The 18,921-nt window shown below is 42.7% G+C and overlaps 1 pseudogene across 1 annotated transcript; it reads left to right on the top strand.

Moving 5' to 3' along the window:
- Nucleotides 1-4,987: 4,987 nt before the first annotated feature.
- LOC308422000 (UPF0688 protein C1orf174 homolog) lies at nucleotides 4,988-16,029 on the top strand (annotated as a pseudogene). Its single transcript has 4 exons — nucleotides 4,988-4,994; nucleotides 12,705-12,875; nucleotides 14,587-14,742; nucleotides 15,584-16,029. The product of its transcript is annotated as a UPF0688 protein C1orf174 homolog (transcript).
- The last annotated feature ends 2,892 nt before the right edge of the window (nucleotides 16,030-18,921 follow it).

Below are 18,921 nucleotides of genomic sequence, written 5' to 3'. Positions count from 1 at the left end.
AATTTTATTGAAATCTTTGGTAAAAGAAGTTTGAGATTGTTTGATGGTATCAAAATCCAGAACAGACTGATGCTTAGGTCATGGTACCTCCAGCAATCTTTCCCTCCCTTTCTCCCTTGAATTATACCTACTAGTAAACACTTTCTGGAGCAGCTATTGAATCTATAATTTCCTAATAGACTCCCACATATCTGAATTTCTTTCCCAAGTGAGCCTACAGAGTCAGATACATTGAAGGGCTACAGGTGCTAACTACCAATGGAAAGGACATGTACCTCGCCATTTCTTTATGCCTGATGAGGAATCACGGGCTCCCTGTCTGTGGATTCTCCTGAGCTCTATTAAGAAGCAACTCTCGTTTTGCCTCATTAACTTGAACTCTCTTTAGAGTCCCCTCCATGCTGTTGTCTATCTGTCTGCTCATGGCATTGATATCTCTTCTATTAAACTGCTTGCTCAAAAAGATAACTTTCCTCGGTGTCCAGCTTGAACCCCAAACCCCAGATCTTTTAGGTAGATGAATGGATGAATGAGTGGATAGACAGGTAGGTGGGTAAATGGATGGAAAGATGGTAGTTACATGGATGAATGGATAGATGGATGAATGGATGGATGGTTGGATAGATGGATGGATGAGTGGGTAAATGGATGGATATATGGATGAATAAGTGGGTAGGTGGATGGATGAATGGATGGGTGGATGGATGGATAAGTGGATGGATAAATGGATAAATGGATGGGTGGGTAAGTGGATGAATGGATGGATGGATGGATGGATGGATGGATGGATGAGTGGGTAGGTGGATGAATGGAAGCATGGGTGGATGGAAATATGGATGTAAGAATGGATATATAGATGTGTGAGCACATGAACGGATAGGTAGATGGATCATCATAGATCATCAGAGGGAGAAAGAAAACTGAGATGGGAATTGGGGTACAGACTTAGGTGGAGGAGAATAGTATAAAACGTCACTGTCTGGAAGTAAACAGGATGCAAAAGAAAAAAAAAAGAATCATAAAGAAGGATGACTCAACTGAGGTTAAAACCAAGGATCACAAACGAATATCACAGGAGTCAGATACATAGACTATTCCAATAATATAAAGGGAAGATCAAGGGTTGTTGGAAAGATGGCTTAGCTGTTAGGGAAGTTTGCTGCTCTTCCAGAGGACCTGGGTTCTATTTCTAGCACCCGTATGGCAGCTAACAATTAGTTAGTTAGTTAGTTAGTTAGTTAGTTAGTTAGTACCAAGAGGATCCAACAGTTTCTTCTGGCCTCCTCAGAGCACTGTGGTATACAGGCATACATACAGGTAAAACTCTCATACACATAGAAATAAATATCTTTCAAAACAGGGATAAGGGGCATCAAGGAGATTCTAAGGGACTAATTGAAAACCTCAGATTACAGGATTCATAGGAAAACTATCCACTTGTCCTTAAAATTTTTAATAGAAAACTATTTTAAAAATAAGAAAAATATGTCTTAGTGAGCATCGAAAATTCATACTTCTGATACATTTCAAGCTCTCGGAGATGTATCAGATGGCAGAGAACTTCAGACTCTGCATTTCCTCCCCTAAGGCTGGCTCTGTACCTTGCAGGGCTCTGATTTGTCTGGTTGTCCTGACATCCTTTGATGAATTTCTGGAAGCCAGTTTCAAATGCTCATAAGTAATTAATAATTAATTAGATGATGAGTGTGAGACAGTGCAGAAAATTCTTGTATAGCTACCAAGATTATTCCAAACCTGGAGAGGAACTTATTTTGCCCAACTCCCCAGCAGATAACTCTCTCAGGATTGACACTGCTCACAGATCATCCTTCAATGACTGTTACTTCCTGACAATTTCAATACAACAAGAGCTAGGCACTTGTTGAGGTCACCTATGTCTGCTCCCTGACTTCCCTAAGCTACCACACAAGGACATAGTTTCCTGAAGACAAATTTATTTTTGCTTTGTTTCACATGAACTGGAATAGAGTAAGATATCTGGACCTTTATCCATTAAAAACCATCTTCTATGCAGGGATTGCTTGTCTATTCTCTGTGGAAGGATGTATTCCAATTCTAAGACCAGATACACAGACTACATGTGAGCACATTAGCTATTTGGGCTGGGCTTTTAACTCCATCATGAACTGTATGTGTTTTGAAGTTGTGAAGGGAGGCAAAAGGGTGTTGCATGTGAATGAACAGAGCCCTCCTTTGGAATCTCCCTCTCTTGCTTCCTTTCCACTGAGACTTCTTTAGTTTGGATTTTGCTTTGTGACTTGAAAACTATCAGGACATAATGTTTTCAACATCAAGAAACTGTTTTGCTTAATATGAGTCTTAAAGTGACTGAAGTTGGGTAGAGGCACATGGTAAATCATACTATGCAGCCCAGAAGAACCTATTCTCATAGAGCAGAGACTCCACAGATGCCCCCACCCCATTCCTAGCCTTGATTTCTCTTCAGTACTCATCAATTGTATATGAAAGTTTTCTTCTTCTGAGTACAGAAGGCTATATTTTCTTTACTTCTCAATCCTCAAATTTTATTTTTATCTGAATATATTTTGCTAATTGTTGCCTTTCTCTACCCCTCCCCCCACACAATGGACTTATCTTAAGCCCTAAGTGTCTTTTTCTCTAGGAAGTATTTTGAAGCAGGGGATGTCAGAATACTCTGAACAGTTACTTCATGAACAGTCCCTGTAACCTCTTGTGTTCTTTAACACAAGAGGCTACTGTGGGGCAGCTCCAATTCACATACAACAACAAAGCAACAAAAAAATCATTATATGTTGTGATGCCCATTGGTTATCCCAGCACCGGGGAGTCAGAGACAAGGTCCCTGGCTGGTTAGCTATCTTAGTTGTATTGGTGACCTCCATGTTAGTAAAGTCCCTGTCTTTAAAAACAAACAAACAAAACAAACACAAAAACCCAAAGGACAATGTTCTGTGTAGTGACAGCTGAGATTATGAGGTTGACCTATGGTATCCACATACATATCCATATACGTGTACCCTCCATTCTCTCTCTCTCTCTCTCTCTCTCTCTCTCTCTCTCTCTCTCTTTCTCTCTCTCTCTTTCTTTCTCTCTCTCTCTCTCTTTCTTTCTCTCTCTCTCTCTCTCTCTCTCTCTCTCTCTCTCTCTCTGTGTGTGTGTGTGTGTGAGAGAGAGAGAGAGAGAGAGAGAGAGACAGAGACAGAGACAGAGACAGAGAGACAGAGATAAACAGATAGACAGACAGACAGAAAGGAGGAAACCACCATGAGAGAGATGTGGACCATGAGCACATGACCTGGAGAAAGAACAAGTATTTGGGGTACACCACTGGGGAAGTAGCCAGTTCAGCAGATAGAAAAGTAGATTAGGGGTTACCCCCAGGAGTTGAAAAAGCCAAATAAAATAACCATAATCTGAGACTCGTCCATCTATAGGCTAGACTTAAGTTTAAAGTGGACCAATTACAAAGACCAAGTCAGTAATCCAGCAGGCAAATGGAAAGCCCAAAAGATTTAGGATAGATTGACCTGGGAAATGACAGGCAACGTTTCCGGCTAGCACGGATCCATGAAGAAACTGATAAACCCATTCATTCATTCAGAAGCATTTACTGGCCACTTTCATTGTGACTAGCCCCTAGTCATGTTAATAACACCAACATGCTCAGCATAGGATCTCAGAGCATGGTGAGCAGCAGGAATCAGCTACATCCAACACCCTGTAAATTTAAAGATGTACTCTAGTTATGTAGTACACTCTTGTGGCCATGATTATAAAATTTCTTAACTCACTCCACATTGTTATTTTTCTGATGCTGCCAGAGATCAAGGAATTTTAATCTACTCACCAGCGTTGATGATAGTCACCATTCCCAGTGGTGAGTATGTCTGACTTTTATCTAGTAACATGTCTGTTATTGCCTTGTTGGTATTGTGTATGAATTGTGATTACATACAAATAGCAGGAACAGGAAGACATAGACGAAGTCAAAGGAAATTTAAAATTTGGTAGTCAAAGACTAGGTATGACTGTGGTAGGAAATCAGAGCTGTGTCCGCCACGGCATAAATAGTATCATTCCACTTCCTAAGTGGGTCACGGTAAAACCGGCTGGAATTGTGTACTAAGCAGGGGCGTTTTGTTTTGTTTTTCTCCAATGATCATGGGAACTTAAAAAGTAGTGCTTCTTACGTGAGATTGTTGCTCTGAACTTCCTGGCCAGAAGTACCAGCTCAATTCTAGAGCACCCTGAAATACACACACTGTTGCCTTGAGCTCTTATGTGTGTTCATGTTCTGCCAAACGCTTTAGAAATAATGACCCTGAAGAAAGCCTCAAACAAATGAATTGTGTTTCTTACTGTTCCTGCTAAGCTGTATGACTGTATCTTCTGGAGGATATTGAAATGTAAGACTCTAGAATGCATCTGCATCGTTAGTATGAGAAAAATCTATTTTAGACAAAGAATAGGCATCTGGCATCCATCGGGGAGTATTATGTAGTTGCTATGTGGTACTCACTGCAACCTATTAAGACGGATGTCATCAACATCCTTAACAGCAACAAGGATCATTAAATTTTATGTGTCTTTTGTCCTTAGTTTCTAAAACGAAGCATCAACCCTTCTCCTTGAGATTCTTCCTTTCTCTTCTTGGTACTACAATTAATTATCTTGAGTTGATTTTCTCAGCCTGTCTTAGACTTGTTCATCTATGGTCTAGTTTCCTTCTCTGTGTCCAATACAAGGAAAGGAAAGACCACTGAATTATATTTATTAACCCTTTGAAAACATAAAAAAGATAGGATGATGTTATTGTATGTATGTGTATGTATATATCATATGTATGTGTATGTATAATGTATAATGTATGTGTATATGCATATATGCACAAGACTGGAAGTCTAAAGGAACAAGAAATTTGTCATTATCTTTCTCAGATAAAAGAAGGTCCTGGGGATGCTGAGGTCTGGCCAGACCAGGCCACATGGAAGGTAAGTGGTCAGCCCTTGTCACTGCGTGACAGGGACTCTGTTTACAGAATAACAGGAGAGGCAATGACTGGGTACCTAAGGAGCTTTGTTTAGAGTGGGAAGACACATGCCAAGGAGAAAAAAGACTGAAGATGAAGCCAGGGCAAGGAGATTAGACACGATGTCTGCGCTAATCTTAGTGGGTGCCTATGACCCTGAAAATAGGTAGAGAAAGTTGCTTGAAAACTCTCCACCCAGAAGACAAGTGAAGACAAAGAAGTATATTGAATGGTCTGTATGTTCCCAAACTGTATGGTTACTTTGGTTGTGGCATACCCATGTAAGTTTCATAGAAGCAGAGGAAGAAGGAAGAGGAGGAGGAAGAGGAAGAGGAAGGGGAGGGGGAGGGGAGAGGGGGAGAAGGAGGAGGCAGAGTGCAGCAGTAGCTATTTATCATTATTTTGTAACGAGGCAGACACACACCACAGCCCCTGCACCAACCGTCCCTCTACTCAGCCTGTCCCTGTTGCTCTCTGTTCATTAGGTGACAGTCTCAGCCCAGGAACCATGCCCAGCATTTTTATCCTGCTTTGCCTTTTGGCTTAAAACACCTTTCCTCACACTCCATCCAACGACAAGGTTCCAGCTATCTCCCCCTCTGAAGTTGGGCCCCACCTTCCAGGTTACATGTCCCATGAATCGTCCTCAGGCAACCACCCTCCGTCTCCCCTCTCCAACCCACAGGCCACTGCAACTGCCAGTCAAGATGATGGTGTCTTTCCTCTCCAACATTTTATAACAGTTGCTTCTGCTTTTTTCTCCACCATGTTTTCACCATGTGTTTGGTCAAATTTAGAGAGTGATATGAGAGGGAGGGAGGGAGAGAGGAAGAGAGAGAGAGGAGGGGGAGGAAGGGAGGGAGGGAGGGAAGGAAGGAGGAAGGGAGAGATTCATATATACTACTAGTTACTTATATCTTTGGATCCTGCTGTAGAGGTGAAATTCAATAAAGGTTGAGTGGCCAAACAAAATCTAGTTTCCATTTAAATATCACGAAGCATGTATTTGTTCTAACATACCATGTTGAAATAAAGAAAGATTCATGAGAACAAAGGCTGGGGTGATGGGTTTTTATCAGGATCAATACTTTATGATCAAGTCTGTGTTACAGAAAAAAGCATTATACAAGGAATGAACAACACTTTATTTTAAACAAATGAACAGGAAATATTTAGTTTTCACTGGAATTTTCCCGTCTTCTTTTATTTAATCCCTTGGGAGTGCCTCCTCTCCGTCTGCCTTAATGGTTACCTAAGATGTGCGCATCATTTATGTACCCAGGCTGACGACTGTCTGTAAACTGTTGAGCCCAGGTTTTCTAAGCAGAGTAAGCTTTTCTTCTGTTAAGGGAAACTGTCAAGTGATTTAAGCAAAAATCTGACTGAGGAAAATGCTGACTGCTCAGAAGGTACAGTCTCATGGTGGCTGCCTCTGAGTTTAAATACTGTCCAGAAAACACCTAAAAGAATTAAGAAAGACCAAAGCATCAAGCTATGTCTTCTTAGCTGGAAATCTGCCCAGGGATGCAAATTTGAAGAATTTTTCTAGAATACATATACCAAAAGCAATGCTTAGATTTTCCTAAGCATCCAGGACATTGTGACCTGTTTTCATCTATCCCCACACTTCCTGTCTGAGGATGTGATACAATGTGATTATCCCTGCTTCCTGGCTGGGGATGTGACACATTGTGACTTTCCCTGCTTCCTAGATATAGATGTGACACATTGTGAGTGGCTGCCTTATATAACTACCATGCTTTCTTCTTCATCATGACTGTGTCCCTTCAAACTATGAGACAAAATAAAGTGTTCCCTCTTAATTACCTTTGACAGGCATTCTGTCGCAGAAATGACAAGTTACTAATGCAATATGATTGTCTTCAAGGCATGGAGCAAAGAGGCAGGACTCAGGTAAAGCAAGAGTAAGCCTCTCAGTTAGGGAGAGGCTAAAGAGGATTCCAAAGTAGGGGAAGGGGAATACCACCTCTCTGTTCTTGAGGATACTCAGTGTTCTCCAGTTTCCTCATCCCAGGCTAGCTGACAGTAAAACACAACAAAACAAAAACAAAAAACCACCACCAAACAAACAAAAACAACAACAACAAAAATCCTTAGAATTTCAATTATTTGACACAAAATTGTATTAAAATACAAAGCATAGAACTGAAGAGATGGTTGAATGGTTAAGCATCCTGGCTACCTTTCCAGAGGATCCAGCTTCCATTCCAGGCACCCATGTGGTGGATTACAATGGTCTGTAACTCCAGTCTCAAGGTGACCATCCCTGTCTTTTCGACTCTACAGACACTGCTCCCACAAATGGTGCATAGACATACACAGGGGCAAAACACCAATGAACATGAAAATTAACTTTAGTGAATGAATTGGAGCTACAGTGTAATCTTGCCAGGCATTGGTCTTTGGAGGCCTCCTCTGAGAATTGGCTCTGAAAGGGAGGAGAGACAAGAAGTGAAAATGACAACGGCAAAATCAAAGTCCGCTCACCTGAAGAACTCCCTCCTTTCCCCTCACTTCTAGGCTCTGCTGCACTCTGAATTATGGTCAGGCCAGTCTCTTTGCTTTGGATGCAAAGTTTGGATGGATTAGCTTTCAGTCCACAAATTAAAAATCACTAAATCTCATGAGTCTCTGCTCTAAATAATACCACTGACAGCATCTATTTGTATTTTGGTACTGGAGGATTGAGCCTGGGCTCTGATCATCAGTCAAGTGCTCCACCCCCAGCCTTTAAGGTATGTATCTTTACAACCTTTTCATGACTAATACCCATGGCACTGGGACAGTTTATACTACTCGAAAGAGGCCTCTCATGTCATGGTACCCTGTAGAAATTTGCTTTCCCTTGTAAGATGCCATCTACAGGCCTTCAAGAGATGGGGTCAAGCCTGGAATCCAGTAGGCAGATTGTTTAAGGAAAAGAATCTTGATTGCTTTCTATGAAGTTTGGCTCTGGAGCAGGTGGTGAAGAATAGTGGAGGGGGAGCAAAACTGTGGAGAAGTCTGAAGGGGGTCACAAGAAAGATCTGAGATGGAAGTGACCAGATGTAGCCAAAGATGTGAAAACAGGCTCTAGGAACTGAGACCTCCTTTGGAACCCCCTGCTCCTTCATTTAACTGAGACCTGCAGAAGCTGTTGGCGGTTGATTAACAGAACAAAGGAATGAATGAGGGTCACTTCAAAGCCCACTTCTGGCTGACTTGGAGAGAAGTTGTCATTGAGTAACAAGAAGGCAGAGCGCCTGTGCCCACGCGCACGTGCGCGCGCGCGCGCACACACACACACACACACACATACACACACACAGAGGCATAGAAGGACAAAGGGAGGAAGTATCAATAGCACCCACAGAGAGGGTGACAACCACATAGCAGAGTAGCTAAGTAAACAAGAACAACACAAGAAAGGAGAACTCACATCCATTCCGTTGCTGGTTTTGAGTAATTTAGGAAGAATCATTTCTTTAACCTTCCTCATATCAAACATCCCATTCTCTGCTCTGCAGTAACACAGCACTTGGTATCCATTACTCACAGATGTAAGAACTGAGTTCTATTTGTAAACCATTGGGACACTCTGTATCTATTTGAGTACTGATCTTTAACAGGGTCATGGATAGTGACCAGTGAGAACATGTGACCAGAATATGACCCAGGAAGTGTCACCAATAACAACAGCACTTAATCGTATGGTCCTATCAGCCTCTATTTTATATACATGAACATTTTTTGTTTTGAGATTAGAGTCATATTTTGTACCCCTGACTAATCTTGAACTCTCAACATAGCCCAGGCTAGCCTTGAACTCATGATCTTGACTCAGACTCCCAAGTACCAGGATTATAGGCAGAAATACCCGGCTTAGTGGTCCACGGAAAGTTATGTCAAGGGTATTAAATAGTTATGCCACAAAATTATATTTACCATCATGGCACAGAGGCATTAAACAACATCTCCAGGGGTGGAAGCTGATGATTGGCTCAACTTTAATGCACAACTGAGCTTTTTAGACATAGAAAACATATTTGCAATGTGCCATCAATGTACCATTGTTCTAAGAGGTAGAAACTGACCCAAAAGGGAGGGGGTATTTTAATTCTTCAGAAACAAGGGAATAGGGAGTCTATCATAGGTAGACAGAACTTCTACCTATCAAAGAATAATAAAGTAGACTTAATTTACCACAGGCTCTTGAAGTTAAATTTGTAATGATGCTTAGAATATTTTCTTAACAATCTAACTTAGAAATGAAAGAATAACCTCAAAAAGCTTAGTGTTTCTGAGCTCTGCCTCTTGCTTAGACCTGTGACCTTGGGCAAATTATTGAACATTATTGTACCTCAATTTTTTTTCATTTTTGTGATGGAAACCCACTTAACAGAGTCACTTAAATATGGAAAAATGGGTTGGTGTGTGACAAAAACCTAAGAGGTCATGGATGCCCAATCAATTATTAGCACTAGAATCTGTCACCTGTCATCTATGGTACCAAAAGTAGCAGCCAGAATATAATATGGTTTGATTTGGGATGGTAGGGTATAATACAGTGGAACAACCTGTAATGTGATATAATCCTTTGTCTGTCTGTCTGTCTGTCTGTCTGTCTGTCTGTCTGTCTCTCTCTCTCTCTCTCTCTGTGTGTGTGTGTGTGTGTGTGTGTGATTAGTACTCTTGTAGGCTAAAGGGTGATGTTCAGCATCTTCCTCAACTACTCCCTACCTTACATTTTCAGACAGAGCCTGTCACTCAGTGTAGAGTTCACTGACTAGGTAGAGTTCAGCAGCCAGTGATCCCCAGAATTTCCTGTTTCTGCCTCCCCAGTGCTGGGACAACAGGGTATGTCTCCATGTCTGATGCTGACATGGGTGTTTGTTTATACAGTCATCATTTTCATGACTGAGTTGTCTCCCTGGACCAAATGCTTAACATTCCTATCAACTTTGCTAATTTTGAAGCTGTTGATATTCTCTAGACATCCTCTGACCTCCTCTAACCCCTCCTCACTGACCATGATCAATAGCGAGGTCACTGATGAATTTCAGACTCTTGGAAGGAAACCCAGTAATTTGTACTCCTGGAGCTGTCTGGAATTTTACCTTCCAGAATTCATATTTACAACATTAACAGTACAACACAGATCTGGCCTCTATGTATTATAGTTTTCAGGTCCAGGTTCACATAGGTCAAATTTTCCTCCCTAAAACAGGTATTACACTTCAGTGACAGACACGTTCACATTCACATCTTCATCTTAAAAACCTTTGTCCTGCCCAAGTTACATAATGTATTCTAGACATGTGAGTTGGGGGAAATTCAGATCTGTACATAATCAGTACAGGTAAATGACAGAGTAATAACTTAATGTAATGCTTAATTGCAGTAAATATCTAATCACCTATTTTCTTCATTTCCTGTTCCCATTGCAATATTCCATTTTGCTTTAATAAGCATACCTATGAGTGGGTTTTATTGTAGTTACTTGAACTCCTTTTAGGACAGAATGTATTGATGAGAAATAAATAAAGGTTAGGATCAGAGGGGTGATTTGAAAGGTGACCTGATTTTGTAGATTTTGGAAGCCAAGGATGTGTCGACTTCTACAACTGCCAACCTGTAGCTGGAGAATAATATATAAGTTGAATTGAGTAAGAGGCAGAAGGTCCAATATGGGTCAGGCAGTCCTAAGTGACATGGCAGATGGGTGATCATTTTGTTCTTAAGACTAGCAGCATTGCATGCTGGAAGCAAAATGCAGTTGGAGACCAGACATCCCATAAAGCATATGGGCTCTAGGTCCACAAATCCTGACTCTTCCATTCTCTGTGGTTGGGAGGTAGTTAATCACCATGCCTGTGGCTTTACTTCTTTGTCTTTAGTGAAGGATGGTTCACATGACTCCTACCACAAGGCATCTGAAGATAACTTAGTTCCAGTGTATCTCAGTCACTGTCTACTGCTATGAATAGACATCATGACTAAGGCAACTCTTATAAGAGGAAGCATTTAATTGGGGACTTGCTTACACTTTCAGAGGCTTAGTCCTTTATTGTGTCAGTGAGTAGCAAGGAGGCATGCAGGCAGATTCTGGAACAGCAGCTGAGAGTTACATTCTGATCCCAGGCAGAGTGGTAGAGACAGAGAGCCTAGGCTTGATGTGGGCTTTTGAATCTTAAAGCCCACCTCCAATGCCACACCCCCTCTAACAAGGCCACACCCACTCCAGCAAGGCCACACCTCCCAATCCTTCTAGTTCTTTCAAATCGCTTCACTCCTCAGTGATGTAGTACATGATGAGCTTATGGGCGCTGTTCTTAACCTTACAGTGATGCATCCTTGCCCAGAACAACACAATCATGGTGTTGGCTATTACACCATAACAGAGAGGGATTTTCTGTGTACATATTGATCGAGAGCTATGCAGATGTTGTCAAAGAAAACTCAGTTTTACCAAACATTTGATGGGTACTTGAACTCTCCTACACCACTTCTGAGTCTGCAACAAGGGGTTAGACATTAAAAGAAACTAGAGTATTTTCATTGCCCTTCAGGATCCAGCTCAGAGGATACACAGATTTCACATGCAAGCCATGTTATTATATTTATCTCTTCTGTCATCATTTTATCTGTCAATAGGATCAACTAAAATAGAATCAAGATGCTCTAAGCCAGGGTTTTCTTATGTCAAGAGGACACAGACAGGAAATATCCTTCCAAAAAGATTCAGAATTAAGCTTTTAATATCACCATCACCACCACGACCACCACCACCACCACTACCACCACCACTACCACTACCACCACCACTAACACCACTACCACCACTACCACCACTACCACCACCACCATCTTGCAGTGGTGGAGAGTAAAGCCTTATACTTGCTATGCTAACACTCTATCACTGGGTTGCATCCAACCCTTCTTTAATATTTTTTAAAGAAACAGAGAAACTCCCTCCCCCCGTTATTATAAAAAGATTTTGACCCAGAAACACATAGCCTTAAAACCCAGGGCAAGACCTTATGGTGTTCATGCAATGTGTAAATTATTAGGTTGGTCTTAAGATCTTACTTCCTCTATACATACCCAGACATATAAGATAGTTCCATACTTGTGATTACAAATGAGTTGTGACAAGTGATTATATACATGCCATTTAAAACAAACCTAATTTACATACCAGAACACAGAAGCAATACATCCCCATTAAGATGTTTCTGGGAACTCACAAGCAAAGACATAAACCTTTAAATTCTCCCTGTGCTGGTTAGTTCTAGCCATTAATGCTAGAATCACCAGAGAAGAGAGTCTTAATGAGGAAGTAACTAGTTGAGGTTAGCCTGTGGAGGATTGTCTTAATCGTTGACTGATATAGGGAGAGTCAGCCCACTGTGGGCAGTACCATTCCTTAGGCTAGGCTCTGAATTGTGTAAGAATACAGGGAGAGGAATAAAGGAAGGAGGGGGAAGTTAGTTCTCTTGACTTATATTAAGGTTATTTAAGCCTTTAAGTTCCTGATTGCCTTCCTAGTTATATGGACTTGTAAGGAAAAGCATCCTTTTCCCCCAAGCTGCATTTGTCAGGGTATCTTATAGAAAACGAAACTAAACACACTCTTCCTTTAGTCCATTAGCGTCTTATTTCCCACTCTCAGGAAGGAGCGGTATTGTGATGATCGGGTGTACAGGACAGTTAATGATCATGCATTATGCCTTTAGGTGGCACGCTAACCCCAGTCAGCTCGCTTTCCTCCAGGCACCAAGTTCACATTGTGGGTCACAGAATGAAGATGATGAAACTACCCCGGGCACAGCCATGCACTACTGTAAAACACACCACAGCCTGCTGATCTGCCGAGAGTCCATGGCTTTGCATTCCCTCTTAGAGGCAGAGTTTGCTTGTGCCAAGCAGAAACCGGGCTGATGCTTTTGTTTCTGCTCACATGTTGCTTTTCTTTATTTGCATATTATTGGGACCAAATTGTGCTACATAATTTCCATATGTAGCCAATGTGCCCTTTCGCTCACCCCCTACCATCCCTGTATCCATCTCATCTGTGGCTCCAAGTGATTCCTCTGAAAACAGTGTATGTTCTTCATTAATTAAAGACCTAGGGGCTTAGACAGTGATTTCTTTTCCTTTTCTCTATACACATTCACTCTGATACGTCTCCCTCCTCCACGTCGCAGAGAGCCCGCACCGCACTTCATTGCAGGTGGTTTCCTAGGAAACCCACTCACAGCCAAGACCAGCAAACTGCACATTTTCACTCCCCTCCCTACCTCCCCTTCCAATAAGCGCTGGCTAATGAAACAAGGTAGAAACACATCAGCACTTTGAGAAATTACTCCACAAAGGCAGGTTACCAATTCCATCTCCATTCGGGGAAGGAGCATGTAATCGGCAGACTCTGGGCTTTTATCTAGAGGAAACGCAGTTTAGAATCGCAGTTGCCAATCTGTGTTCTGGACGTGTCACACGGTCAGAAATTGTACACTCTCCTGAGAGGCCAAGATCGGGCAATTTCCTGACTGCCTATTTTTTCAGTTCCATCCAGAAGCTGAGGTTATTTCTATTTACTGGGGCCTCCTGAGTGCTGGGGAGGGGATATGTTTTAAATCTGAAATGTCCCCTCTGGCTCATGATTTGACTGGTTGGGCCCCAGCTTATGGTACAATTTTGAAAGCAGTGGAGACTTTGGGAGATGGATCCTGGTAGTGGGGAAACAGACTGCTGGGGTAGGCCTCTGAAGGTCATGCTTCCACCCCTGAACCCCAAATTCTCTGCTTTCTGGTTGCTGCCATCTCAAGACTGCTTAGTCTTGTGTTTCTACCATCTTGGACTAGGTGACTCCACCAGGCATTCCTTGCCAGAATAATTCTTTCTAATCCTTCTTTCCTCTCCTCCCTCAATTTGTTCTGTTGGGTAAATTGATATCAAGGATACAAAGGTGATTTATACAGCTGGGTGGGTCTCTGCTCTTTGTGGAAGAAGGAAGGTCTGGCAGGAAGAATAGGCCTTTGGACCAAAAAACACCCCCCCTCCCCATTCCCCAAAGGCCCTAGGGCACGTTTCTTAGGAAACCTGGAAGCTTACACTCTGGAGATGTCTTTTTCCCTTCTTTCTTCCTTATCTCTTTCTTTACTTCAAGAAAACCTCAGGCCCCACTGCCCCTCAGCAAAAGGACATTTTCACTGTTACCTAAAAGGAAAGATTGTTTGCAAGACACTTTCTACCTCAGCAACTGGCTTTCAGAAAGAAGCTCACTGCAAAGACAGCATCCTGCTTTCTGAGCAGACCACGGAGCAGCCGTGGGGTGAGGAGAATCTAGAAGAGACAGCTATGGGCCCTTGCCCTAGTGCTCATGGGAAGCTAAAGTTTGCTGGGAAAGAAACGAGTATGTGATTAAACCAGAACACAGTCACATAATAATTCATAATATTAAATAAAAAATAAAGAGGGCAGAGAGGCTCGGGGTGCTGACTCACAAGGAGCAGGGAGTCACAGGTGGAGTGAGAGCCTCAGTGTGCCTTCAGGCAGCTTGGTCTCTGCTAGGGACATCACCAGCTCCACATCTGTCAAAGCAACATGTCTGGCTTCCTAATTGCACAAGGTTACAGACAGACACACTTCCAAAAAAAAAAGTCAAGTATGACAAAGGTCACCTTGGGAAGACAGGCTTGCAAAAACCTGTAGCTTTAATATTTTCAAACTTATTTTTAATAATGGTTCTTAAACACTTTAAGCGTCCTTTTAGCCCACCACCCACCAGAGGTAGTGGAAAAGAAAGGATACAGGGGTGGGAGAAATGGACCTGTTTAGAAAAGTTCTTTGGAGCTACTCCCATCTGTGTTGTTTGGAAATTGGCAGTTCAGTCCACAGGGCAGGAACTACAGCTCAATCCATTTGCAAACACTTCAAAGATACACCAGCCGTCCAGTTCAGTAGTCACAGTAGCAAACACAAATCAGCAGTGGTGGCATAACCTAGCAGAGACAGCCAGGTCTCAGTCTCGGCTCCAGTCAGCAGGAAGAACCCTGAGGGACTCCAGGAGAAGTTCTCTGCTGTGTCTCTCTCAGAAACTCGAAGATCAGCAAAGATGTGAGAACCATAACCACTGCACAGCGAGCTGTACCACAAGCCAAGCTCTGTCTCCATCACTCCATGGGGTCCTAGTTATACCCTCCAAACTTCACCCATCTTCCACGGGCCTTACCTCAGCAGTGAGTCTGTCTCAGCTGACATCACTCTGCAGATCAGCCCAGCGGAAATGACAAGAAACTGCAGCACAGCACCAGAAGTTCACCAGAAGTTTTTTGGTGCATTTCTCTCTATGGAGTCCCGACAAATGCAGCTCAACTACACAGTGTGAGGTGAACCAATGCATGCGGGTTGTTAGCAAAGAATCCTTTATCACGTGTCTTTTCACGTGCTTGCTTTAGCAGAACCTTCTTTCACCTGTCTGCTTCAGCTAACCAAAACACCGTCCAACCAACTTTCCAAAGAACCCTTAAAATTCCACTTCAAAAACACGACCCTAAAAGTGACATTTCTTCTCTACCAGAAGTGGCCCCAGTGGCTCCGTGTGAAAATAAGTGTGCAGAGGATATAGTGCTGAGGCAGAGTGCTTCCTAAAGCTGCTCCAAGCCTGTGAGCGAGGAACCCTCAGCAAAAGCTGAAGATGGCCTGCCCACGGCAGAACCCAGCAGAGTTACTGCAGCCCAGGAGCCTGATGACAGTCCTGCCAGATAGGCAGAGCCTGTGCTGAGGACAGAGGAGGTACAGGCACCCCTGCTTCAGATGGACAGCAGCATTTTTCTAGATGATAACCGAAACCAGCCCATACCCGTGACTCACTTCTTTGGGAATGTTGAGCGTGGTCAGGATCTGCCACCAGCCTCCTCATCTTGATGAGCAGAGGAGAATTCAGAAAAGTACACTTCAGAGCCAAAGATGAAGAGGATGCTGCCGTGGTATAGTGATGGGGAAGATGTGGCAAGGCATCCTCAAAGGAACATGCTCTTAACTGAACGCAGCAAAATCAACATGAATGGCACCAGCGCAAACACCCAGCTCCTATGGAAGGTGCCTTGTGACCACAGGCTGTGCCACCACTACTGGGTGGATGCCTTTCCCTTCTTTCATAGACACACTCTGCTGGCACAGGGGGATGGGAAAGTGGGAAATAAGGAAATTTCCTGAGGGCTTTGGTTTTGGTAACTCATGCTCACTTTCCATGCAAAACTGATCACGGGATATGAATTCAGTTTCTTCCAGAAGGACTGCTATTCTTGAGGAAGCTGATATACAAACTACCTTTTAGTAGTTTGTGCAACTTATGTATGAGAAGGAGATAGAGTATATTTTGAACAAAACAACAACAACAACAAAGAAAAACCCAGATGACTTAAGAATGAGGAGATTGCTCATTGATTAACACGCTTGTCACACAAGTGTAAGGACCTCAGGAGATGGGATTCCAAAATCCATGCAAATGCTGTGCACACAGTGCCCCATCTGTAATTCCAGCTCTTGGAAGGCAGAGGCAGAAGATCCTTGGAGAAAGACTGATAGCTAGAATAAACAAGCCTCCAAAGCCTATATTCAACAGAGACATCCTGCTCAATGAATAAGATATGAATACAGTGGCAAACCATGTAATTAGACAATCAATGTCAACCTTAAAATGCCCACACATACACATGCACACCTATGTGCATGTGCCTCCCACATGTGAATACACACACAATCTTTCTATACACATATACACATGAAAAAAATACACTATTATACTAACTACTTCCCTTTATCTGAACATGCCCAGGCTCTGGTAACCTATTCTTTTGTTCTACTGCTCTAAAGTCAATATCAATATTTGACATGAAGCATTTGTCTAAAAAAGAAAATTTAAAACCAACAGGCAGAAACAAATCAAACACAAAGGATGCCTGGTAGGCATCTTGATAATGCTGATAAAAAGGATAAGAAGGAACAAATATCTACTTCTGATTTCCTTGTGGACCCTCCATATTAATGAGGGGAGAGGAGACTCCCCAGCCCAGAAAGAGGGTGTGAGCAGGAGAGATCTATGCCTCCCTTTCGATGTGGTAGGAAGACAGAGGGACCCAGAGAAGATGATTACATGGGGCTCTTGAGAAGAGAGGGGACAGGTCTTTGCAAAGATGGGTAGAGAAAGAGAACCATCTACCTTCTAGTTTGCAGGCCAGACAGTGAGCTTTCAGTAGTGATCATGGAGGACTGTGGTGTAAAAAGGCACTGAACAGTTTTATGATGACTTGGCATAAGCTAAAGTCATCTTTGAGAAGGAAACCTCAATTAAGAAGAGGTCTCCATAAGAATGAATGCTCCAGGCAAGCCTCTGGGGTACTTTCTTAATTAGTGACTGATGGGGGAGGAGCCAGCCCCTGGTGGGAAGTGCCTGGGTTCTATAAGAAAGCAGGCTGGGGGAGTCATGGGAAGCAAGCCAGTAAGTAGCCCCAGTCCTTGGCTCCTGCCCAGTGCAAACTGTTCTCACAGCCTTTGATGGTGAGCTGTTACATGGGACTGTCAAGTTGCTCTTGGTCATGGGGTTTCATTACAGAAATAGTAACCATACCTAAGACAAAGTTTTTTTTTTCCTATTTTCCATGAGCCCTATGAGATAGTGGGAAAACTGAATCGCATGTTTAGTCAGAATTGAAGAGTAAGATGCACACTAATTAGTTTTAAAGTGATAAAGAAACGAGCATTCTTACACACTTGGGTTCATAGGTATAAAGTTCACATCTGCTCCATACAAAATCTCTTTTTGTGTGTTCCTTTCAGAGTGGTTTTTCTGATGGCACAGAAGTGGGTAGTGTATACCAAACATGAATGGGAAATTCCCATTCGGCACTCCTGACAAATACTATTAATCAATCAATCTCTCTGAACTCACACACAAGGGCCCCAGGCAGAGTAGCAGCCAATCAGACCTGGTACAGAGCAGGAACGTCATTTGCCTTTTCTGGTACCATAAAGCTCTACTCCAGTGTAGTGTAGAATTCTGTCTAAGCAGTCACTGTCAGTGGGAGCTATCCAAGAGAAGGAGATCAGACCAGATGACAGAATCTGGGAGATGCTGTTATCTAGTGTCTGTTCCTGTCTCCCGGGAGCTTCTTCTCAGGAGGAAGTGTGCCACCAAGACTGGCTAACTGGTTTTATCAGGGGGAAGTGCTGAAAGAAGATTGGAGGGAGGGCAGGTGAGAAGAGAGAATTTTTTTCTGCCTCTAATTGCCTTGTTTGAGCTGCCTCTGTACCAAACTTAGCTCCTGAAGGCATCTCTGCTGCAAGTCTGATTCAAGACACAGGGCTCTGACTTCTACCTTTAGAACCCTTCCTACCTGGCTGGAGGTTAGGGCTGCCTGGTATCACTCTCTCCTTCTCCTCCTCTTCCTCTTCTCCCTCCCTCCTCTTCCTCTTCCTCCTCCTTTTCCTCTTTGTGTCTTAGCTCTCCTGGCACACAGTTTAAATATCTGAGTATGAAGTATTTCTCTGGGAAATCGCTGAGCATGACCCTAGAGAGGCTGGGCAGAGAAGGTCTTTCTCTGGACTACAAGCTCTCTGGAATTTTGATCACCTTATGAGCTACAAAAGAATTGCAAGGTGATGAAGAAAACAGTCTCTGTCAAAAGAAGAGGGTAAGCAGAGGCCACACAAGCATATTAGGTTGATGAGTAAATTATCATGATTTTCCTTGCAGAGATAACGGTAAGATTTAGAAGACACATTAGCTCTATCCATTAATCTTACTTAAGGAGTCTATAGATCCCTTCCAAGACAACCAATTACTAGTTCAGTTCAGAACCATTCAGTGTTCATTAACTTATTTT

The sequence above is a fragment of the Micromys minutus genome, assembly GCF_963924665.1.
Source record: "Micromys minutus genome assembly, chromosome: 6".
NCBI lineage: Eukaryota > Metazoa > Chordata > Mammalia > Rodentia > Muridae > Micromys > Micromys minutus.
The sequence above is the reverse complement of the archived record's forward strand: the minus strand, read 5'-3'. Positions and strand labels throughout refer to the sequence as shown.